At 50.4% G+C, this 25,293-nt stretch overlaps 1 protein-coding gene across 2 annotated transcripts in view; it reads right to left on the reverse strand.

The window, feature by feature from the left end:
• The window catches only part of Rin3 (Ras and Rab interactor 3), a 108,199-nt gene that overhangs the window by 81,546 nt on the left and 1,360 nt on the right, over nucleotides 1-25,293 (reverse strand). The window lies entirely within an intron of this gene.

The raw sequence follows: 25,293 nt of genomic DNA on the forward strand, positions 1-25,293 counted from the left end.
CCTGAACACACGGGCTCCATGGCAGGTCCCACTCTTAGCACGTTCCCCAAAGGAACGAAAGCCCACATCCGTAAGAAGATGGGCAAGGAAATGGTCACAGCAGCTTAACTTGCAGTAACTCTAAACTGGCTCAGGTACTCATCAATGGGAGGAGGATGAAGAGGCTGGACTCCCACACAAGGGAACAGCTAGCAATAAAGAGACCCACTGATGAAAAACCACATGGCCAATCACAAATGCCCACACTAAATCAAAGCCAGGGGCAAAAGAAAACAGATCCCATGAATCAATGTGAAGTCCAAACACATGTATACTTACACTTGCGTGTTTACTTTGCTCATATCCATTTTGTACTAAAGCAGCAAAGAACTGTAACCTAATACTGAGCTCTGTAGGTAACACCCCATATGCTAATGTATTCCAGGAGGTCTAGAATTTCCTCTGGAATGCTCAAAAATAAAGTGAATTTACAGATATATGAAGGCATGCAATAATGTAAACAGAAAAACATTAAGGGTAAGTGGTAGATATGACTGTTCACTGCAAAATCTGCTCTTTTACATGTCTAACATGTAACTTTACTTTTCCAGGAAACTGAGATAAAATTCTTCACATCCTGTGAAGGCCATTCAGATGAAGTCCAATTTCTATACTAGAAGCCCAGATCGGAAATCAGGCTGTGTGACTTTAGGCTCCTTATCTTACCTCTCTGGGCTTCAATTTAATTACCTTAAAAAAAAATATGTCCTTGCTTTGCAGGAGTTACTGTGCCAGTCTGATGCAGAGTCTGCTGAAGATGGAGCAGTGTTTACCTGTAATCCCGCAGAGCTAGAGATTGGGTTCCTATGCCTGGGCTCCCCGTTGTCATTCCCCTCTTCCTGCTACCATCTTCCACTGTGTGGACTGGGTATGAGGACTCCGCACATTTGGCTGGAGTGAACGGTGCTCACATCTGTGTGTTGCTCACATCTGGTCCTGGGGGGCAACCCATGAGTTCAAATGTACAGGAAACATGCGGCCTGACATGAACACAGACACAGTTGCCAAGAGAACACAAGTTTCTTGACCAAGAAACAAATCTCAGGGAGAACTCTTCTCATGCCAGAAGGACAGCTGGTGGACAGACAGGCAAGGCTGGGTAGTCCCCATGGCTGGCAGTGACAAGCACCGTGGATCAGCTCAACATGTTATCCAAAGATGCTTACAAGGCAAGTCAGCTCCTTGAGGCTTCTCTAGGTCCATGCTGAGCATGAACAAGACAGAGGCTGGCTCTCAGAGTCCTTAGTTTTTGTTTGTTTGTTTGTTTGTTTGTTTTTTGGCCTAGAGAATTCTGTAAGACGTCAAAGGCCACAGGGAGGTGTAGACTTCATACGAGGTTGGAAGAGTGACAGAAACCAAGGAACCACATGGCATCTGTCATAGCTAAAGACAGATGACACGGGAAACCTGGATTCTCAACTGTCCATAGGGGACAGGCAGGAGGCATGATCTCACACGCTGAGCTGGCCCACTCTGAGCTTTGCCTGTGACTCCTGCTGTCAGTGACAGTGGCTGAACCCTCTTGGCACTGTGCCTGTCATCGGTTGGCAGAGCAGAGACTCTGACACCCACGCCCTCCCTCCTGACAGTAGATGCTGAGGCCGCTGTACCCTGAAATCTTTGATTGTAGATAAAGAAGCAAGCAGGCGTGACATGTAACAGTGACAGGGCCATCATGAACAGAGTTGACAGCAGAAAGGAAATAGGCCAGGGTTTACAAGAGCTTTGCCACAAACAGAAGCCCTCCAAGTAGATGTTCTTTCGGTGCAAGGCTCAAACAATGGCTCCAGTAGCTTCACAGCCTTCCCCTCCCACAGCTGTCCAGGGACACTCTGCTGCCTCATGTGCTTGAGGTCAGTTTCCAGAGAAGTCCACAGTGCCCCTCAGCACCCAGTTTCTCTGGGATGTTCTGAGCAGCTCTGGTCCGGAAGGATGGAGAGAGCAGGCTCCTGGAACAGTGAGGAAGGTCTGGGCTCTGTCACAGGCCTAATGAATCTAAGTGGGAAGAATTCAGAAACCCTGTGGGGGTCAGAGCAGTGGGATGGCAGCCTGGGCTCTGGCTAACTGCCACCCACCTGGAAGAGAGCACAGAAGTTTCCCGGCCAAGAGCCAGGGGCTTTGGCTGCCTGGTGAGCTCCTGGAAGCTTTACCGGGAGAACTGAGACCTCTTGTGCAGTCGTGGATAGAAACTGGAGGGTTTGAGAGATGGGAGGACCAGGAAAAAGCCATGCCACTCCACCTATTAGTATACCTTCCGGCAAAGCCCAGATACTCTGCACAGGGCTCCAAGGAAGCAGAGGAGACAGGAAGAGCTTCACAGAGGTGATGTGAGCTCTGCCACCCTCGTGACTGCTGTAACGGGCTAAATTGTGTTCCCAAAAGAGAGTCTAAATCTCAACCCCAGTACCTATGTAGAGACTTGGAGAAAGGGTCTTGCCAGGCCGAATCAAGGTAAAGGGTCCTAAGATGAAACCTCCTGGGGTCAGGCTCTGGAATTTGTTTCTAACTAAAACGTTCCCCAAAATTGGGTCAACGAGATGGCTCAGTGAGTAAAAGGGCTTGCTGCCAAGTCTGAAGGTCTGTGTTTGGTCCCCAGGACCCACATGGTAGAACGAAAGAACTGACCCTTACAGCTTGTCCTCTGACCTCCACACATACCTCATGGTACACAGACCCCCACAGACAATAAGTAATTAAAGGATTGCAATAAAAATAGTTTTTTTTAACAAGTTAAAACCTTTAACTTTAGAAAAAGGTGATTTTTTTAAGTTCTACATTTGCATATCCTTGTAGTAGCTGGCAAAGAAAATTCAATAATCTTTTTTTAAAAAAATCTTATTTGGGAACAGATACATACAGAAACACGTAAATATGCACAAGGAATAATTTCCAGATGGGCACTCAAGGCGTCACTATAGACAGTTCTGAGATATGCTCGAATCATTATGATTACACATTGCTTCCATGATGAAAATCATCTTAAACCAACAGTTTCCTCATCTGCTCCACGGAGCCGAAGGTTGAGCCCGCTCACATGGCAGTCTGTCAGATCTGAGAGATGAGACACCATCACTCACACTTCCCAGCACCTCCTCTGCTAGAGATGGTGACAAAGGCCACCGCTGCGGCAGCATGTACCAGGAAGGCGGATTCCAGGGTAGAATGCCGGCTGTAGGTAACACGCCTTTTGTGGAGGCAGGGGGACCTGAGTTCAGATCCCCAGCACACATATGAGACAAGTGTGAGAACACATGCCTGTAGCCTAGTACTGGAGGGAAGGACAGAGATGGGAGGATCCTTGGAGCCGGCTGGTCAGCTGTCTAACCAAAATGGCAAGCCCCAGGTTCAGTGACAGATCCGTTCTCAAAAAATAAGGCAGTGAATGGTGGAGAAAGACCTCAGCATCAAAATCTGGCCTCCATGTTAACATGCATAGATGCACACAAGAATACATATCACCTGCTCACATGTACCATGCCTGCACATACCATGGGCATCCCCCACACAGTGCCAGTCTATAAGAAATGAACAGATAGACTTCCAGCCCTCAGCTGTCACAAGGCAACTGACACCACCCAATGCACAGAATCTCAGAAGCCTGAAGACTGAGTTGGTGTTCATTTCCCATTGCATCTCTGGGGCGAGCGTGCTCGCAGCGCTTGCTTCTGCTTTCCTGGTCTCCGCGGGAACGGTGGTTCTGTAAGTCTATTTCTCCATTAAAGCTGCATTCGTTTACGCCGTTACAAACAACAAAACAAACAAGGCCTGAGAAATCTAGTGCTCTGCTGAGTCAGGGAAAAGAAGAAGGGAGGAGGAGGGAGACACAGTGTTCACATCCATAAGAGAGGAGCTGCCACAGGAATTCTTTGTTCTGTTCCTGCAGTTACCCCAGGAGCCTGGAATGAAGCCCAAAGAGAAAGTCCTAAAATCAAACAAATGAAAACACCAGAATTTGGAGAGCAATAAGCAAACTGCATGCCGAGGCCAAAAGCATTCACGACAGCTGTGTGTCTCCTCTCTGGCCACAGATCACCCATGTGGGTAATGGTACTCCCTGGTGGGGGTACTCCCTGGTGGAGGGGGGAAGGGTGCTCCCTGGCCCAGGGGGTGAGAGTGCTCCCTGTGTATGTAAGGTAAAGGAATTTTCTGGCAAGGGATGGGGGTGAGGGTACTCCCTGGTAGAGGTGAGGGAACCTTCAACCAGAGTTCTAAGACCACTAAAAAGAAAGACAAGGCAGATATGGTAACCCGATGGAATGGCACAGCTGGATTGTAGCTACACAGGGTATCGCTGAGTTTTCTGTAGGTTTCTTGGAATAGTTTAAAATTTTAAATTATGTTTATTTATTGTGTGTGGATGTGGATCCCATCTGCTACAACAGTGGGGAGGTCAGAGGACAACTTGTGAGAGTTTGGTTGGTTCTTTATTTTTATCACGTGGGGCCTGGTGCTCAAAGTCAAAGCCGGCAGGCTTGGCAGCAAAGTGTTTCATCTGCTGTGCCACCTCGCCAGCCCTGCGCTCCAACGTTTGTTTGAAAAAGCAAAAAGCCCATATGCTGGCGCTCCTTCTCTGAGGTGCCGGGGAAGGTAGTCTTTTCCTCCGGCCGTCACAGCCCTTCACCCCATCAGATGGAGGGGAGGGACAGGGGCTCACCACCTTCCTGGGCAGCCTGATAGCAGCCGCTATCCTCAGTTGCCATGTGGCTGACATCTGTGCTTTGCCTCCTCAGAGCTCTGAAGTCAGGTCAGAAGCCTGCACATCCATGTTAGGAAGGAATTGGAGAGCCCAGCCTGGGGGGCAGTCCATGGCCACCCAGAGATTTGGAGTCCAGCGCATTTTTAGGGAGCAGCTTGGGCAGCCATCTCTAGGACATCGTGGCAGAAACCCGAGAAGGCCATTGGGGATTGTTCCTCCCTCGTGTGACAGCTACAGGACTTGGGTCAAAGAGCAGCAGCCGATACTGAGGGCCATCAGACCTGACGTCCTGGACTTAGGATATTCACAGTAGCATAAGGCAGGCCACAGTCCCAGGGAAGATAGACCCTACTTCTGAGGCTACTGCACCCTGCGAGCCTCACGGTCTTGGTATAACCAGGAGACTATACCACCTGCCTTAGTGCTGAGTGAAGAACTAACGGAGACAGCACAGGCGAGAACTCAGGCCATCACGGATGGAGCAAATGACAACGGCTAAATGTGATGAGGTCCCTGGACCAGTGTCAGGGGGGAGGCGAGGCTGAGGGGACAACAGGCAGGACTGGGACGGAGGGGGAAGGGGTGAGAGCATGAGGACTGAGCTGGGGGTGGCAATGTGCACCAGCAATCCCAGTGCTGAGGATCAGGGTTTATTGGCCAGTCAGTCTAGCCAATCGCTAAGCTCTAGATTCATTGAGAGACTCTGCTTCTCCTGCACTTTGCAGGGCTGTGGTGACAACCTCCTGCCCCTCTACAGCCCTCCCCCAACGACTTCGTGATGACAGAATGTGTACCTCCCACTTAGGATCTTGTGCCATCCGGGCTGAACAGCACTCAGTGGGAACATCTGTCCGCTGCTTCTTCCAGACAGACAACGAGCCGCAGGCTGGCACACACCACCTCGAGAAATATGCTGACCAATTAGTCTCTTTTGGAATCGTTCTTAAAGGGTCCAACTCTATGGTTTTTAATATTGTCACAGCTGTGCAGCTGTCTTAGGATATTTTAGTCACCAGCCAGTCCCCATCCCCCGTCACCAGCTTCCACTCATTTGCGCTTTCTCTTTACCGACTCGCCTCTCCTAGGTATTTCCTGTAAGTGGACCTGGGCACTGTTCAGTTTCTTCCACGTTGCTGAACATTCTCGAGGTCCACCCGCCTGAGCGTGGAGACTAGCAGAGTCTACCAGGGCTTCTGAATCAACTTTTCTTTCTTTCTTTTTCTTTTTCTTTCCTTTTTTTTTTTTGGCAGGGTTTCTCTGTGTAGCTTTGGATCCTATCCTGGAACTCACTCTGTAGCTCAGGATGGCCTTAAACTCACAGAGATAAGCCTGCCTCTGCCTCCCTAGTGCTGGGATTAAAGGCGTGCTCCATCACCACTCGGCAACCTTTTATTTCTTATCGACAGACCACATTGCTTTCTATGGACAGACCACATTCTAGGTATCCATGCAACTCTTGCTAACAAGACCTAAGGTGGCAAGAATCAGTTTCCTATAGATCACTAATAATTGCGGAAATTGCAGCAAATTAATTTGTCTGTGGGTGACATTACGTTGTTGACATGAAGGAAGACAAGGACTCATGAATCAAGTGGTTCAGAACAAATGCCATTGTCGGCAGAACGGGTGTGGCATTGGGCATGGAGTCTGATCGTGGACCAGACACTACCCCTCCCCTCTCTCTATTCAGCAACGTCTTCGGGAAAAGGAGACGTTTGTGCTCAACCTCAGATGCCTGGTAGGTTGACTCTTCCCACATGAACTCCAGCTGCTTGGCAGTGCTCAGAGAGTTACGCCAAGTGTACCACAGAACAAGAACGTGGGGATCAACTAGTAATGTCTGTGGGGTGCTCCACATGGGAGAACAGCTGTGCCTGCTGCTCTATATACTGACTGGGCCTCTCTCAGGCCAAAGACTAAGGTCCTTCCAGCCCTGCGAATTCCATGTCTCTGTGTCTCATCTGACCCTTGGCTGTGGGCCTTTGAAGGCTTCTCTTTCTAGCTTGGCTGGCCCTGCCCCAGAAGAGAGCACAGAAAAGGCAGGCGGCCAGGACAGCCTTGTCTCTTCTGCCAGATCCTTTTCCCTGAGTGTGCACAGCTCGGCTCCAGCTGCTGCCTCTTTCCTGGGCTGGCCCGAGCTGTAAAGACACAGGACCCAAAGCAGAGCTCCAGGGCCTGTGGGACAGAGGAGAAGTAGCTGGATTCAGACCTCTTCCACTGGTGTTCCACAGACACAGGCCGCCCATTTCCTGTGTGGAATGACTGTTAGAGGTGCAGGCCAGTACCCACAGGCACGTGGGATTTCAAGGACAATGAGCAGAGCCCATGTTTTACGGATTTCTCCTTCTCCTAACACTGAAAGACTTGTATGATAAGATAGACCCTCCACAGTTGTGCCCAGCACTGACCAATTCTGCAGGCTGCCCACAGCCTCAGAGGGGAAGTCAACTCAAGCAGGTCTTCCGGCCCCCGGAAATAAAGAGAGCAGACCAGGTCACCTCAGTTCATGCGTCACAGCCCACATCAAGGGGTCTGGCAAGTCAGAAGCCTTCAAGCTTTTTATGTCTGCCTGCAGAGGCCTTTGTCTCTCTTAAGTCCCAGCCCTGTTCCCAGCCCTGCCTTCCTGAATCTACCATGGATTCCAGCGTTCCCTTTGGACTCAAACTCACCCCTCACATGGGCCCCATGAAGGCCACAGAGGCAATGGTTTCGGTGCCCAGGTTCTTTCGATGGCAGCCCCTACCATGACAGGTCAACCCTAATCCTGTTTCTCAGATGCTCTGACTTGCTCACAGTGTTATACCCTCTATGTCTCTGTCCTTGGCTGCTTCTCTTCACTATGGGTGGGACTGTCTACTCCCATCAGGTCCCAGTTTGCAGGTGATTCTCCTGGTTCTTAGCCATTGGTATGACAAGGGTTGGGTTGCCTGGAGCTTAGGGTGTGGTCTTGTTTGCTTTCTATTGCTGTGATAAAACACTGACCGAAACCATCTTGGGGGAGGAAATGGCTTATCTGACTTACAAGTCCAGATTACTGCCCACCTTTGAGGGAAGTCAGGGCAGGAACTAAACCAGGAGCAGAGGCAGAAGCCATGGAGGAAAGCTGCTTGCTTACCGGCTTGTTCCCCCTGGCTTGCTCAGCCTGCTGTCTTATATACCCCAGAACCACCTGCCTAGGGGTGGCACCACCCACAGTGAGTTGGGGCCTCGCACATTAATCACTGATCAATAAAATGCTACATAGGCTTGTCTGCAGGTCACTCTGATGGAGGCTGTGTGGGTTTGTTTTTTATTTTTTTGTTAATGAGAATGGCTCCTATAGGTTCATGTATTTGAATACTTGGCCCCCAGTTGGTGGAACCATTTGGGAAGGATTAGGAGGTGTGGCTTTGTCAGAGGAGGTGTGAAACTGATACAAAGCTAACTTGCCGAAGGCATGAGCTTGCAAACCAGGTAGCCTTCAGAAACAGTCCCAGTGACTGCTCCTGTCTTTGCCTCTCTGCACATGTATTTAAGTGGGGGTGAGAGCCTTAGCACTTTATATGCTGGTTCTAAGAGCTTGAGGCTGTGCTTCAGTGAAAACAAAGCCCGATAATGTTGGTACAACCGCTGATCCATCCATCCTATCCATCCATTATATTGATTCAGCTCTGCTACAGACCTGCTCATTCTAGGCTGATCACAATTCTTTTGAAGTAAGCATTGCTGCTGGCAGACTCGAGAGATGGCTCCATTATTAAAGCGTGTACTGTTCTTGCAGTTTGTTCCAAGCACCCACACTGGGTGGCTCATAATCAGCTGTAACTCCAGTTCCAGGGAACCTGACACCTCTTTAGATACCAGCACTCATACGTGCATATACCTACACATAGACACATGCCTTTACACATAACTAGAAATAAACCATTAAAGCAAAGAGCAGCGGGCTTCCTGCACCCGCCACAAAGAGACACCCAGAGGCATCACTAGACATGGAGAAGGAAAGGAGAGGGCAGGGTTCAGCGACCCATGTATTGGCCAGGACTGAAGCTAAAAGCCTCAAAGGCACAGGACCCAAGTCCCCGTGGCAGGGACAAGCTCTGGGCACATGTGTTGAACATTCGTATCAGGACGATCTCAGGATACCTGTGCAGAGACAGAGAGAAAGGTGGCCACGAGGTGACCAGAGGGGACAGAAAGCTGGTGGTGGAGAGAGGGAGGACCTTCCAGGGCACCCAGCTGTCCTTTCTGATTTTGAATCATCACGTGACTATGCTATGGGTTGGGGATATACCAGAGGTGGCTGGAAACTCCAAGCAAGCCAAGTTCTCCTTAGGAGGAGTCCCCATGTGTGGCTGAGCTGCACCATGCAGTCCCACTCAGGGCTTGGCCCTCTTTGGGCTAAGCGTATCTGTAGTAGGCCATTTTGTTTTAGAACCTACCTCAAGGAGATCTCTGGAGAATGCAGGTGTTTTCTGGGGCAGGATTCACAGTTGAGGAAAACAGGAAAAATCAAACAGTGAAGGTGTCACACCCTCACCCATGAAGATCCTCTCTCCTTTCCTATCTGTGTTTGGTGCTGAGGATGTCTATGGCCCAGGCCCAGCACAGAGCAGGGGTGAAGGAGAAAAAAGGAATAGCAGATAAAGACACATTGGCATTACAGGCAACTGGCAATATCCATCCATCCTTGACCTACAGAGAAAGCAACTTTAGATGCTGAACTTAGTACAAACACTGAAAGAATACAGAGCCATTAAAAAGTTCCCAAGGGACATTTAGCTGGCCGGAACATTGGGTAGTACAGCTTCTACGGAGGGTAACTTTTAACTTATATCACACTTGTAGTCGTGCATGCCCTTTGACCCCGCAGCTGAGGAGAGTCATCTTTGCAGATAGAGTTGCCACATGCAACATGATCCTGAAACAACCAGTGTTCCCTGGAGCCACCGGGGCTTTGTCTACACAGGAGACACAGCTGGAAACAACCTCTGTGTCCATTGATAAGGGATCAGGAAAATGAAGGACAAACTATGCAACTGAAAAAAAAAAGAGGAGGCTGTGTACTGATATGGAAAGGGTGACTGGAAGTGGTTAGTGACAAAGGACAGAACAGTATGTCCTGAGTTTCTCTGTCGGATGGAGTGGCCGAGGTGTTGAGAATGGAGGAAGAGGATGCAGAGAGAAAGGCTGAAAAATCTGACTGGCGCTTGTAGGGATAACCATGAAAACAGACACAGCACCCCTCCCCTCAGAGTGGGAGAGGGGAACCTGGCCCTGGCTCTACATGGGGACGGCACTGGGTACCATGGATTTCTTCACATCAAGACAGAGATCTCTGTCTCCTTTATACTTTTCTGCACAGACTGTATTTTTATGTTTTATTAATACTAACTGTTGTTACCAGAAAGTAACAGTCTACGAAGACAGACGAATAGGGCTGAGAAGCCTCTGTCAGTAAAGAGTTGACCTCAAAGAGCGGCAGACTCTGAGTTCTACCTCTAGAACCCACCTAAGAAGCTGGGCACAGTGGCACATGCTTGCAATCTCAGAGGTGGGAGATGGAGATGCCATCCCTGGAGCTCACTGGCCAGTTGGTTTAGCCCACTTGGTGAAATTTCAGACCAGTGAGAGACCCTGTCTCAAACCAAAAACAGAAGCTCCCAAGCCCAAGGCTGCCCTTAGATCTCCACATACAGAGCACACATAGGTGATGTGTGCACACACAGACATACACACACACACCATACATAAACATACACACCACACATCACATGCAGACAGGCATACAGACAGATACACACACACACACACACACACACACACACACACACACACAGTGAAAGAAAAAATAGCCAGACGTACTTGCTACTTGCCTAACTGTGTTTTTTTGTACGAAACAGAGCAGAATTGGGGTTGGGGCCTCAAAAGTCCAACTCATTGCCTGGGAGCATCTTGGACACCCTGATGGTGCCAGGGGAAGACTGGGCCACCACTCCCCACACTTGAGGCCCTTTGCTTTCTCTGTGTTCCAGCATCACAGAGTGGATCTGAAGTGTCTCCCCTAAACCTGTGAGTGAAGGGCCCATGGTAGTGGAGTTAAGAAGTGAGGCCTGTGAGAGGTGACAGGCCACAAGGACCCAACCTCATCTGTGTAGTCATTCACTGGGGGACCATGGCTCTCTGAACTTTCAGGAAACGTGGCTTTACTTCACAAGTCAGTTCTCTCATGGCTGCCCGGCCACGGTGAGGCAGAAAACTCCTGCCACGATGCTCTACCCGGACGCACAGACCCCAAAGCAACTGAGCCCGGTGACCACGATGGGAACCTGAAACCGTGAGAGAGAACAAACCCTTTCTCCTTGAGTGAATCGTTAGGTATTTCATCCAAGCCAGCCAGAACATTCAGATCCCTCCTCTGGAGAGGAAAAAAAGGAGGGAAAATGTCCTCATACATCTACAGGGCCAGAGCCACGGTATCAGACAAGATTGTGCATGTGGGGCTGGACAAGTGCAGGAATGCTGTCTCCAGGACACCACAAAAGGATCAGTACAGAAGATGGGTCCAGAGGGTGCCAACTCATCCCAAGTGTTAGTTAGTGGCTGCTGGCTTTGCTAGTCTGTAGTGTAGCCAGCGCTGTCTCCTGGAAGCTAGGGTGATGAGGCAACTGGTAGACCTACAACGCCCAGTGTGGTCTTCACGGGCTTCACTTGGCGTGTGATAAGGTAACCGAGGCCAGCGGCTACCCCAGGGGATCCGGCAGACCTGGACCTCTCCAGGGTTGGCTTTCTCAGGGTGTTCGTGACCTTGTGTCACCTGCGATTTGTTTTCATTTGGAAAGTAAAGGGGGCCGAGGAGAGAGAAGCACATTCTTTTTTTTTTTTAATGTTTTTTTATTTTATTTTTTTAAAATTTATTTATTTATTAAAGATTTCTGTCTCTTAACACCATAGAGAAAATAAACGCTCTGATCAAAGAAAACTGCAAAGCCAACAAATTCTCATCACAAAACATTCAGGAATTATGGGACACAATAAAAAGAGAAGCACATTCTTGCTGTGCGTCCCTTCCCTAAGCACAACCCTGCTGGGAAAGCAGCTCAGGAAAGAGCTCCACCCTGCGATGGCTTTCTCCCAGGAGCTGCCATGGGGCAGGCTGGACACCAGGCCTCGGCTTTAGCAGGTTAACCCCAGCTGCCATGGGGCTCCTGGGCTTCTATTGACCCCCCCAAGTTTGGTGCCCTCCTTGTGTCTGCTGCTTTCTTTTCCCACAGAGGGAGCTCTTGAGGTAACCGGACCAAGGAGGCTTGAGGTGCAGACAGCCAGGGTCGGGGTGGGGGGGGGCACCCAGACAGGCTCTTCTAGCATTGAGTAGTATAGCACGGAGTGTCTCCCACGTCCCACTGCCACCCTGCCTCTGGTCCTGTAAGCTGCATGTTTATTCAGGGGTCTCGCCATCTGGAATGTGGCAGGAAGGAAGAGACAACACACACACCCCACCACGCACTGACACAGGAGCTGGGCAGGGGACACACAACTCAAGCCAAAAGAGGACAGAGGCCAAGTTCTTTCCCAGGCACCTGCCTGCAGTGTACTGAGACTCACATATCAATCTTTCAGTCAGAGTACCAACCCTGGCTGACCTGGAAGGGCTGCAACGGGGGAACACCAGAACCAGGGCATCTGGAGCTTAGAGATGGCTCAATAAATGGTCAGCTATGGCCACTGTCCAACTTGCACAGGGTACTACTCGAGTAGGGTAGGAAAAGTTCTGTCCTGGAAAGGGAGCAATCCTCTGGTCTAGCCTCTGCTACCGACTTGCTCTGAATCCAGGTTTCCTCGGCAGAAAGACAAGAAAAAGGTTACAAGCCCCCATCTGCTCCATAGGGCTACTGGAGGGCATGGATGCCAGTGGGGGGAGGGAGGAAGTGTCCTCTGACAAAGGAGTCCCCATCTCTGAATGGAGAGGTGACTCAGAACGGAAGCTTGGCTTCCAGCAGCTGCCTCTCCTTGGGTCACTGCTAAGAACGAGAGGGTGCAGACAGGACACAGGTCTGACCCGCATCTTGCACAAACCATCAAAGCATCACGTCTCTCCAGTATCTGTGACACTGAGTCACCGGACACCCTCCCAAGCAGCGGCTATGGTCACATTTCCTCTACTAGGTGTCAGGTATGCCATGTGTGCACCCCAGGCTGACTCTCCTGCCGATTCTAAGGAAGTCACCTCCCAGGCCACCTCCAAAAGTCAAACAGCATTGCCTTCCCTGGCCCAGAACCCTGCCACTCTGTCACTCCCTGTTCATATGTGCCCTGCTACCCAACAGATGTGGCATGTGACAGGTCTGAGTGTTCAAGCGCCAGGCTGAAAGAAGCTGAAGACACTGGCTGTCACAGACCCATGTCTGTGTGTTTCAGATGCTCAAGGCAAAATTTTACCTTGTAGGATGGTATGAGGAGATGATACCTTTGGGAAGGGATTATATCATGAAGAGGGTGAAGCCTCGTGGGTGGATTTTTTTTTTTTTTTTTGCCTCATATAGAGGCCCAGAGAACACAGCTTGGTCCCCTTGCATGTGAGGACAGAGCCAGCCGCCTGTGAGAAACAGAAAATGGCCCCACTGACACCGAACCTGTTAGCACTTTGATTTTGGATTTTACAGCCTCCACCATGGTGAGAGGGAAACCACTGTTGTTTAAAAGGTGTCGGCTCTGGCATTTTGTCATAGCAGCAGGAGCTGGCCAGATCCTGGCTAGTGAACCTGAGGCAGGGTGAAGTACTGAGGTGGGGGAGAATGGGAACTGTAGGAAGACATTCCACACATCCGTTTCAAGTGCCTCTGAATTCCAAGGACAGAGTGTGACCTGTAGGTGTCAAAAGTGAGACTAGCAAGTAGGGACCTGACATCCTTTCTGTGCCTTCCAACTTGGGTGTCACCCTGCAGAGGGGTTGGGGTGATGGGACCCAGGGCATTCCTGAATGGAGGGCATCAGGTGTGAGTCTCAGGGGTGGCACAGGATGCAGAAGGCTAAGCAGAGGCTCTGGCTGGAGCGGAGCTTCACTCTGGTTCCAATGCTATTGTCTCCTGGCCTGCCAAGAGGCACCAGAACTCCAGCCTTGGAAGATGGTGACAATAGGGAGAATTCTCAACAGTGCGGTCAGAAGTAGATCCTCTGGATGCAAGCTGGGGTTACCAGGGCACAGGCAAGAGTGCCCAGAGTCCCTGCTCCTGTCCCAATGACACACAAATATCCATGCTCTCAGGAATTCTTCTATTAGAGTCATAGAACAAAGCCACTTGCAGTGACTGCTGACCTCCTAAACTCAGACTTTAGTGGAGGTGAGAGAAGCCCCAGGAACCAGGCAGGGCCTAAGACAGTGTGTGCTTTTCTAGGCAGACTGCATATAAAGCAGACACTCCACAGCCTGGAGGCCTAGAACATAGGGAGCTGGCAGGCTTATCCTCATAGGGTAGAGTCATACCCTGTAGCTAATGAGAGCCAATACTGAAGCCTGTTTTCAGGGCTTCTGGCCAGCCTGAAGTTCAGTTTTGTGCTGAGTGAACACACATCCTTCATTCATTACTAGCAAACACCACACGCCATGACATCACAGTTCACGCCCATCAGAAGTGTGCAGAGCCCACAGACCTTCTCCCAAGCACACCATGGCCTCCTGTGCTAGGAACAAGACCTTTCAGTGCTTCTGGGGGCCATGTGGAACAAGAAAATGACCGCCATTGACAACAACAACAGGTACAATCAGAACACACCCAATGTGAAGGGTGTTCTGACAAGGACATCATCTGTCTATAACATGAGGCAGAGAGACCTTGGAAGAACACATGTCCACCTTGCCACCTGCCCTCTGGCAGAGGACTGCTAGCTCTTGGCAGGCACTCTTAGAGAATTTCACATGAGTGTTAGCCAGCAGGCAGGTTTTCAAACAAAAGCCATGATGTATGAGGATCCGCCGGAAATGTCCTCATGCTATGATACCAGCGGTAGCCATTGTGAGCTTGGCTTCTACACAGGACCCTGAGGAAACCAAGACCTGTGTATGGTGGGGATCGGAGGGGTGAGGGTGGGGGTGGGAGGTGAGGGTAGGGGCTCTCCATACAGAGCCTGGCAGCAGCATGCTCTCAGCTCCCAGTGGAGGCAGAGGATGCACTTGGAAGAAAAAGGGAGGACTGGCCAGTGGCAGCTGTCATAGGGGGGCTGTCTTCCAAGAAACATGCACCCAGGCCTCTCATCCCACCATGAATGGAGGGGTCATGAGTCTTTGCGAAGTGTCACCGTGAGAGGGCTGTGAGGCCACTTAACTTTATTCTGCGACAAGCACATGGGACCTCTGTATTTCCGTGTTTCATTCACAGAGGAAGTGAAGACCAGAGAGGGCAAGCATCCATCCCAATCATTCAAAGCAAGTCAAAGTGGACTGTGGACACAGGAACTAGATACCAGTTTGTACAAGGCATAGAAACCCTATGAGCTGGGTTACTGCCAGAAGGCTGAGTGACAGAGACATGAGCGTGAGGAACAGGAACCTTCACAAAAACACCCCATGGGACACCTTCTTTATGCTCAGCACTGTTCAAACTGCTAACACGTATTAACTCAAAAAATCCAATAACTCCGTGAGTTAGAAACAGTTATGATTTTACTTGTACAATGAGGAAACTGAGGCAGAAATGGGAAAGTATGTCCTGCCAGCTTTCTCTAGGCCCTGCTTCTCTGACCACAGTGTCCAGGCCTCACTGAGAGTACACTGAGCCACGGCTGCCCCGTGCCTGAGGAGTTGCCTGGAGAGGAGCCTAGGTAATAGCCCCCACCCCACCTAAGCACACACAGCTCCTGCACTCTCCCTTCTAAGGATACTTGCAGCAACCGTGAGCCTTGTTCAGTCTGTAGTAGCTTCCACAGCTGGGGCCACCCACTCTCTTTATCTATCAGCTTGGACAGCCATGTGGGTTCCACGATGGAAATCTGGGCACAGACATCTGTGGTGCCTGCATTTGTGATCGCCCCAACTGGAAGCCACCGCCTGGGCTGTGAGGACCTGGATACACAAACCAGCAGACCAACCCAGTGAGATCCCAAGTGAAAACAGGGAATACCTGCTAAGCCCCAAGGCTCAGAGGACCTCAAACTCATCCAGTTAGGAAGCTGCAGCCTGCTTACAGAGGGCACACTGGGTCCATTCCAGGGAATACTGAAGGGCACCGAAGTGAGTGCTTACAGGCCTGGGTGCACCCATGGGAGCTGACATCTTTCACTCAGGGGGGTGCATGCCCCCCCAGCCCTGGAATATAAGCTCCTCCCAGCCCTGGCCACTGTCCCTCAGTTTCCTCTGGGCTGAGTATTATGTGCCCTACATATGTTAATTAGTGTTTTCTTTGGTTGGGGGGGGTCCCCTGTGGCCCACAGAGTGCCTCTGTACAAGGATGAAGGAGCTCTTTGCTTTCCCCAGAAGCAGGCCGAGCCCACCCCACCTCCCACATAACTGTCAGGACACTCAGCTCTGAGTAAAACGCAATTTCCTTCCCCCTCCCCCACTGGCACGCCCTCAGCCAGGCACATCTGAGCCAGTGAACAACCTGCGCCATGGCATGCAACAGTCTTGAGGAGGTATGACGCATCCCAGAGCACCAGTCAGACGTGAACCAGAATAAACAGCCAGAAGCTTCCAGAAGCTTCCAGAGAAGTCTATAAAGCTCACATGCCTGCAATCTAGTCCTGGAGGGGTGGCCCCTCCTCTCTCTTTTTCTCCTTTCTGCCCCCACTGAGAACAGGAACTCATAGATAGTCCTAAAATTCAGTTTAGTATTTTTGGGTATGGATAAAAGGTAGAAAACTCTGTTACTTGGAATAGAATTTGTAATAGAAAAAGTAAAATTGCAGTGATTTAAACAAGATGAATGTGCTCCTCCCTCATCTGAAAAGACGTGTGTGACTTTGGATAATTAGTCCACAGCGACTACGTTTGAGACCCTAACTATATTGTTATCCCACCCAGCACAGCTTCTGCATTTTAGTTAACCTCAGAATCCAAGATGGCTGCCTCGGCTCCAGCTGTGATATCTGCGTTTCAGCCAATAGGAAGCACAAATCCTTTCATTGTAAGGGCAAACTTCACTTCCTACTTACACCTCTCTGTCCTGAACTTAAAAATCAAATGACTATAATCTACTAGCAATAAAATTGCGAAACATTTGGCTTAAAAGTTCTATACACCCAAAATGCAGGAGCCAACCATGAAGGTTTTCTTTACTCTCACAAAGTACTCTCGAGGAAATCGAGAGTCCCTAAACCGTAGACCTGCACACATTTTCAGAGGTTTCATTCAACACAGAGTCTCGGGATGATGAACAGTCCACACAGGCAACGACTAAGCTGGCTCTGTTCATTACATAGACCATAACATAGGCAAGAGAGACGGCTCAGTGGGTAAGGTACCTGGCACCAAGCTTGATGCCCTGAGATCCACTCCCAGGACCTGTGAAGGAAGGAATGAACGGACTCCAGAAATTATCCTCTGATCTCCACTGTGTGCATGGCATACATACAAAATGTAATTTTACATTACATGGCACTATGATGGCTGACCGGCAACACATGTCCCCAGTACATGTAGGAACATGGAAGGAAGTAACCCTTGGGGCAAAAAGAGGAACACAAGTTATCACATACACACAGATTAAAATTATACAAATGCACATTTGATCAGGGTACAGATTAAGAGACAAATGTTTGCTTTCAATATAATTATTTTTGTCCATGAATTTTTGAAGTATATAATAAAAATTGCTTTTGAGGATCAATAGTATCCACACGTGTAACAGCATGTATGTGCATGCACAAGCATACACATGCACACAGAGTTCCCAATGGTCTCACAGTCCAGAGGGCCGAGAACACTGTCTCTGGTCACCATGACAACACTGTGGGAGCTGGGGTTGCCACCCCACCAGCCATGCGAGAAGAAAGAGGTGCTGTGGCAGGCTCAGCTTCAGCATCTTGCCTAGCACTGCTGAGCCCTGAGTGGAGGAACAGGCCCTGCTCATCACTATGGGAAATAAACCCCAAACTCTTTTACAGAGAGCCTCCACGCCTTCACACACAACACCTTTTCCTGCTCTACACCAGACTCCTCAGGGCTCCACACACATCAATCCAACTTCTAACTGAATTCCTTTCCCTGTATTCCTGGTCTCAGCAGTTAATACACACTCACCCTTGAAGACATGACCCCAGAGCTATGACTGCCAGTGCCCTCTCTGTTCACCACAGCCAATGGCAGTACCCCTTCAGCACCTTTGTCTAGAGTACCTAGTACTTCAGCTCTGTGCATGCCTCTCTTCTGATCCCTAGTGGATCTGGAAACGTCTAGACATCTAAGTGCTTGGTGAGTGGCTAAGTGATGGATGGATGGATGGATGGATGGATGGATGGATGGATGGGCGGGCAGGCAGATAGATGGAGGGCCAGATGAACAGAGAGATGGATGAATGGATGGAGAGATGAACTGATCAATGAATGGGTGAGTGGAGAGAGGAATAAATGGATGAATGGACAGATAGGTGAGTGGATGGACAGACGGAACATTGATGGACTGGACTTCTGGCCAGATGGCTATAGGAAGGAGCAAGCAGAGGGTAGACAGGTGGCAGACGCTGGCTGGTGGTAGGAGGACAATGGGTGGATGGCGGATGGATCAACAGGTGGGAGACAGATGGCTAGCTGTCTGAATGACTGAGCGGGTTAGGGATGGATGAATGGAGAGGTGGCTGGAGGAGAATGGGTGAATGAGTGAACAGGAAGAATGCCTGAATATGCTTCAGAAGGGGGCTCTACTTAACATGCAGAGCAGGAAGATACAGGTATAACTGACAGTGTCCTCAAATGTCATCCTTAGGAGCTGACTTAATGTCCTAGACACATCCACATAGCCAGCCTCTGAGAGCTGAGAGGGGGGAGCCTGGGCAAAGAACTGGGTGAATCTTGTCTTGCTAGCTGATCCATCAGCCAGAGACCATCAGTCTGGTTGAAGTCAGGCTTGTTCTTTCCCCAGCCTCGGAGCCCCAGGGAGCCTACAGAGGAGGGCTTCCTAGTGCCAGAGGTCCTCCCTTCTGGGCTAGCCCACTCCACCCAGCCCTTGAGAAAACAGGCTCCTCCCATAGGCTCCAGCATCCCCACTAGATGTGGAGTGGCAAAGGCATCTCAAGTCTCATCTAGGGAAAAACAAGCTCTTGGCTTGTTTGAAGATCTCAGAGTTGACAACAATAAGAGGCCAGCATTCCAGGGGACAGTGTCTAATAGGACAGCCTATCTAAGGCCCACCCCTACCTCTCTCTCAAAGATTCTTTCCTTCCCAGGCCAGAAATAGAGGCCCCTCAGTCCACCTGGCCCTGAATAGGAAGATGCAGTCTAGGCCCAGAGCCTGGGGCCAATGCTTTATAGGATGTGGCCTGAGCTCACTGTAGCTACCTCAGACACAGACAAGCCTGACCACAACCCTCTAGAGGTAGGCCGCTTTGTCTGAAAGGAACTAAAATTCTATCTCGGGCTGGTGCATTCTTTTAAATCTACCGACAGAGTGGGAACATCCCAGGAATTGGCGAGACAGCATGAGGGGCTCTGTGACCCTTTCTAAGTTTGTGATTATTGATTATCAGCCTTGTATCAGGTTTGGAGCAGCCCTCACAGGCTTCATTCTAGGGGAGAGGAACAGCCCCTGAAGTGGAAACCAAGGTTCTTCCAGATTCTTCCGTGAAAAGCTGAGTCTGACAGCCTGAGAGATACAGAGTTGAGAAAGCCCTCCCTCTGCCTTGTTGATATCTGAAGAAAGATTCTTCTGGCCTGAGCACCTCTCTCTCCTTCAAGGACACTCTCACACACTGAATGGAGATGGAAGACACAGAGTCACTTTCTGGCCTCCCACACAGAGACTGGCTGACTGATGTGAAGAAGGCCTGGGAGTGCGGTGAGGAGAACTTACTCTGGTAGGCAGCCAGAGAACCCTTCCCAGGCAGGGTCTCCTCTGACCTCCATCCTTCCACCCTGTCTAAGGTTGACGTCACAGGCAACTTACACACCGTGTAGGCAACTGAAAGCTTTGGGATTTCCCTAATGTTCTTTTTCATTATTATTATTGATTTTTATTGAACTCTACATTTTTCTCTGTTCCCCTCCCTGCCTCTCCCCTCCCCTTCAACCCTCTCCCAAGGTGGCTAGGAGGTCTCTCGAACCAGCCTGATGCCAACCCTTCCTGGAGAAGCCCTTCCACCCACCCTCAGTCAAAGCCCCACTAGGAAACCACTGGCCTTGGTCACGGGAGCTCTCAGACTCAGCTCTTTTGCATGACCAGTTTTGTCAACTAAACCCCACAATATGAGAAAGCATTTCCCCTTAGCTGCTCGAACACAGAGGTGGCCCAGAAGCCTCCTTTCCGAGTCTGCCTTTGTTTCTTAGGAAAGGAAATAGCATGTTCTAGATTATTCTGTGGGTCAACTTTCTAGCCATCGGTAGGAGACCCATTCAGTGCCTGCCCTAAGGATGCACCCTAATCTTATTGAAGGACCCTATTCCTGCTGCCCATGGGCCAGCCCTGGAGGGAATTACTGGGTATCCGTGGGAGCAGCTGCTCAGAGATGAGCTATTTGGAGACCAGAGCTGCAGAGAATTGTTTATTAGGAAACCAATTCCCAAACTTGAGAGGGGACAGGAACCCAGGATGCCCATGAGCTCTGCAGATGATCTATATATATGCAAGCCCCTGCACAGTCTTCAGATCAAAAAAAGACAGGTTCCCTTCCAGCACCGCAACCCTCCCCAACAATAGTGCCTTTAAATTCCGACTGTCTCTGAGTTCAGAGATCTGCAATTGAAGCCTTGTGAGGCAGCAGGGACCCCAGAACTTCCACCCCTGCCTAGCTGTTTTCCAGGCTCAGGATGTTCCACTCTGCCCATTCCTGAGAGGGGCTCATAACATCCTTTCAGTAAGGACCATGGTGGAATGGGGCTCAGCTGGGTCCCCACACAAGGTCCTGGGTATCCAGCCCTTTCTGCCTTCCAGGCTGGGGACAGTGAAAAGACCTTGGGGTCTGCACTGCTTCGAGGGGCCTTTTAGACAGGTAAGCACACACCTGATGGTGACAAGGGCTGGAGGGGCATGCTGCTCTCCCTGCCTGGCCCGAGAGTCCTCCAAGCAGCTGAAACAGCTGTCCTCTTTCTAACTGGCAACACTGTGCCACAGAGGAGAGGAGGAAAAGCCACTACAGTTGTGGTTTTGATCCGTAGGTCCATCATTCGAGACTTCCATGGTCCAGACCTCCCTTGGGGACAAAGTAGTGCAACTTCCTGATTCTAAGAATAAAAGGCAAGTTCTGGGCAGGAGGTGCCTTGATAGAATCGGTTGTCGGGTCTGCACTAACCCGTGCTGGCTAATTTTACGTCAGCTTGACTCAAGGTAGAGTCGTCTTCGAAGAGGGAACCTCAGCTGAGAGAATGCCCCCACCAGATTGGCCTGTGCGGCATTTTCTTAATTGGTGATTGATGCCTGAAGGTGCAACTCCCTGTGGGCAGCTCCGATGGTCCTGGGTACTATAAAAAGGTAGACTGAGCAAGTCGGGAGGAGCAAGCCAGTAAGAGCATTCCTCCGTGGCTTCCACTTCCTGACCTGTCTTTGTTTTTGATGATGGACTGGGATGCAGATGTGTAAGATGAAATAAAAACCTTTTCCTCCTCAAGTTGCTTTGGGGTCATGGTGTTCTTTCGCAACCATAGAAATCCTAACGAGGCCGGGCGGTGGTGGCGCACGCCTTTAATCCCAGCACTCGGGAGGCAGAGGCAGGCGGATCTCTGTGAGTTCGAGACCAGCCTGGTCTACAAGAGCTAGTGCCAGGACAGGCTCCAAAACCACAGAGAAACCCTGTCTTGAAAAAGCAAAAAAAAAAAAAGAAATCCTAACGAAATCATTCACTAACTGGAAACAAGGTGACTCATAGTCACCTATTCCTTCACTAGTAAGGGGCTGATGGGGGGCACATAAGAATTTCAGGGGCTCTTCTAGATCCCCTTCCCTGTGCTTGGGTTCTTTCTGGGCACACGATTCTCTCAAACTCATGCAGTAGCTAGGAAGCCACTTCCATAGATCTGTATCTTTTCCATCTAACACCGCCTTTTCACCCCAGCCAATGTCTTCTTTTTCCAAAGTTACTGGAGAAACTACAGGGCCATTCACTTTTGGGGAGTGCTGGGCCACCCTCCCTTACACCCTCCCTTCTGGGCCTGCCAAGGATTCCAGTTCCAAGCCTTTCCTGGCTCCTTGCTTCTCCAAACCTGCTTCCCCCCTCTTCTTCATGGCTGCCTGCCAGTTCAGCTCATTTGTCACTGTCTAGTGACACGAACCAAGAGATGATTCACTGGCCATGACAGGTGGAACCTGGGGGAGGGCCCGAGTGAAGAAATGGCAGTCACTCTGGGACCCTGAGGGCCAGCTCTCACTCCCTCTGCAGACTAGTGGGAGGTGGAGAGGGTGGTAAGGGACCTGCCTCTGATCCACGTCCCTCTTCTGCTTCCAGGAGAGATTTTCTATAGGTGTTTCTACTTGTGATGTCTAGACTCCATCTGTGTCAGAATGCCACTGCCTGGTAACACCTTAAGTTTTCTGTACAACCTGGGACCAGAACACGTACGCGTCAAGAGAGAAAGGAAAGTTCAGGAGGGCCGCAGGGATGGGTATGCCTAGCCTCCTCCATGCCATGCCAGCTGCATACCTCCCCCACATCCCTGGTAAGAAAACCCTTCACTGCCCCAGGCCAGGATCTCTGTCAGGAGGTGGATGCCAGTCAAGGCGACCTGAGAACATCAGACCCTGAAAGCCAAGAAGTCAGAGAAGACAGCAGAGCTGTAGGAGCTGAGGCCCTGCTCAGGGGCTTCCCTGAGTCTCAGACCTCTGAGTCTCAGAGCCTAGAAAGACTAAGGACTGGTCAGCATGGCCTTAACAGGACCCCTGTATCATGTCAGGCCAAAGGCTAAGAGACCCAAGTTCACCTTCCTCTTTCAGGGTCTCTGTTTCCTCATTGCGACACTGAGGACAGACTGGGTCAGGGCCCACCCATTTTTTTCTAAGAAAGGAATTCTTTTACAAATACAATTTAAAATAAACCCATAAATCCTCAACACAGCAAACCTGGGAAAATGTATAGGGCACGCTTTCCATGGCAGGGCGGTGTGGGGTGCCTGCCATGTTTCCCCTGGGCCTAGAAAACTTCCAGCTCTCCCAGGCTCCAAGGGGCACCATTATTCAATCTCCTAGGACTCCACACAGCTGGGTGTGTGATCGTGAGCAGCTGCCTTCCACCAGCTCCTCCTCTGGAGTTGCCCCTTATCCCGTATTTCATTAGTCTAATTTTATTCCTTCAACAAAGTCTGCCACTCTTACTCCTCCTGCCTCAATGGTCCATCCGGTCCATCCTGTTTACACCTGACTACCAGGCTGTACGGGGCCTCCCAGCTGCTGTCTGTCACCTTCTGTGCAAACCTCAGCTAGGTCCTGAGCACTCACCCAAGACTGCTCAACCCCTGCAAGACCCACTTTCTGTAGCCCTAGCTCCTGCTAACCACATCGCCCCACCCCTAGAATGTTCTAGATTGTCTTAGCCTCTGATGAATGTCCTCTCGTCCCAGTGACCTCCTCTGACCACCTGTCTAGAACGCTCTGAGGGTTCCTCCTGCCCAACTTATGTCCTCTGAGGACACCGGTCAGTGTGCAGAGCCTGTTTGAGGGGTTGTGAACAGTCTTAAGTGTATCCCTCCCACAACAATTGGTGGGGAAAAATGGCTGCCTCCAGCGTAGCCGGCAACCTCTCTGCATTTTCTCTTCTCCCAGCCAACTGTTTCAAGAAGGAACAGAATTTGCTTGTAAAGACCCTCAGTTCAGGAGTCAGAACTCAAGTGACATTATCCTAGCTGCTTGCAGGTAGCATTCCCCAGCTATCTGAATGCCTCCCACTCCAGAAAGGAGAGGGTTCTGGGCCAGTAGGGTGCAAAGAGACTCAAAAAGCTTTCCTGATGGCAGCAGGGCCTAGAGATGCCTTGGGGTGAAAGGCCTCTGGGTTTTTAGATGTGTAGCTCAGGGCAGGGTGTGTTAGAAAGTACCCCCCAAGACTTAGAAGGAACCAACCCCTGAGCAGAGACCATTAGAAGCAGCTGTCAGAGGTTCACTTTGGTTTCTGTACACAGAGGGTAGCCGCTCTTGGTAGCAAGCCCTCTGCCAGTAAGGGTAGGAAACGACATTTTGAAAATGTTACCCTGAGGGCCCTGCCCCAAGTATGAGGTTTGACACAGGCCACTTAGGAACCGTTCCCACGTAAAGAGTCTACAAAGTAACAAGCATTTCCCTCAGCAAATTCTGCTCAAGAGCGCTTAGCATGAACCAGGCACTGTCCTAAGCAAGTCAGAGAGTGGCCTAGCTCCTATACTGCCTATAAACAGAGGCTTAGATACAACTCATCTGGGTGTTGGCGAGAAGGTTGAGTCAACACGAGGGTCTGAGTCTGCTTCTCCAGAACACATATAACACCAGGTGGGCAGACCTCTGTAGCTCCCTGGCCAGGTAGGCAAGATGAATCAGTGAGGTCCAGTGAGAAACTGTCTTAAAAAAATTGAGTCCAAGAGCGACTGAAAAAGACACATGACATCAGTGCTTGGCCTCCACACACACATGAGCGTCAGGTTCACACACACCAGCTCATACCCATCTCTCCACACCACAATCCATCCACTCCAACCCTAGTGAAGGAGGATTTCCAGATGAGGCGGAGGTCAGAGCACTTTGTCCCAATCACCCAGTTGGCAAAAGGAAGGTCCCCACCCAACAGATGACAATGATCATAATAACTGTCAAGGACTTCACCTTCCAGCCAGCCTGCGTAATGCTTTCGACTAACTTAACCCTAAAAACGGCCTGTGAAGAGTAGTGACAATTGCTTATCCTTGTAGGTAAACTGAGGCATGGATTAAATCACTGGAGCAGGCACGAACAAGGAAAAGCAGAAGGAAATGGGTCAGTCCAGGTCATCTTGGAGGTGGGGCTGGGGGTGGGGAATGGAAGTAGATGAGGTCATAGCCAGGTTTCTCACCCTCCTTTTCTAGCCGGCTTAACCTTCCCACCCAGGGTACAGCAGATACTCGCTCCCAGGAGTCCCTTCCCCATCAGAATTCCCAGTTCCCCAGAGAAGGAAGCATCAACACAGAATTTCCGGGCTGTGGCTGTAGCTGGGATTGGGGGTAGGAGGAAGGACGCAGTCAGATCTACATGACTTAAGGGCCCCGACGGGCCACTCCCAGCCCCCCCCCCCACCCACCCAAACACACACACAAGATCGGTACAGAATTCCTGTTCTACAGAGTGGAGACCCAAGGTCCTGGGAGATGAGGTCACAGACTTAAAACAGCCAGCCAGCGGCAAGACCAGGCCCGGGACTTTTAAATGAAAATACAAAAGTATGGCGCCCTAGATGCGCCCATCAGCCATGGCACCTCAGAAAGTCCTGGAAGGCTTTCACAGAAATCGC

Source organism: Microtus oregoni, unplaced genomic scaffold (genome assembly GCF_018167655.1).
Source record: "Microtus oregoni isolate MIOR12 unplaced genomic scaffold, Mior012 000043F_ref0000047, whole genome shotgun sequence".
In the NCBI taxonomy this organism is placed as follows: Eukaryota; Metazoa; Chordata; class Mammalia; order Rodentia; family Cricetidae; genus Microtus; species Microtus oregoni.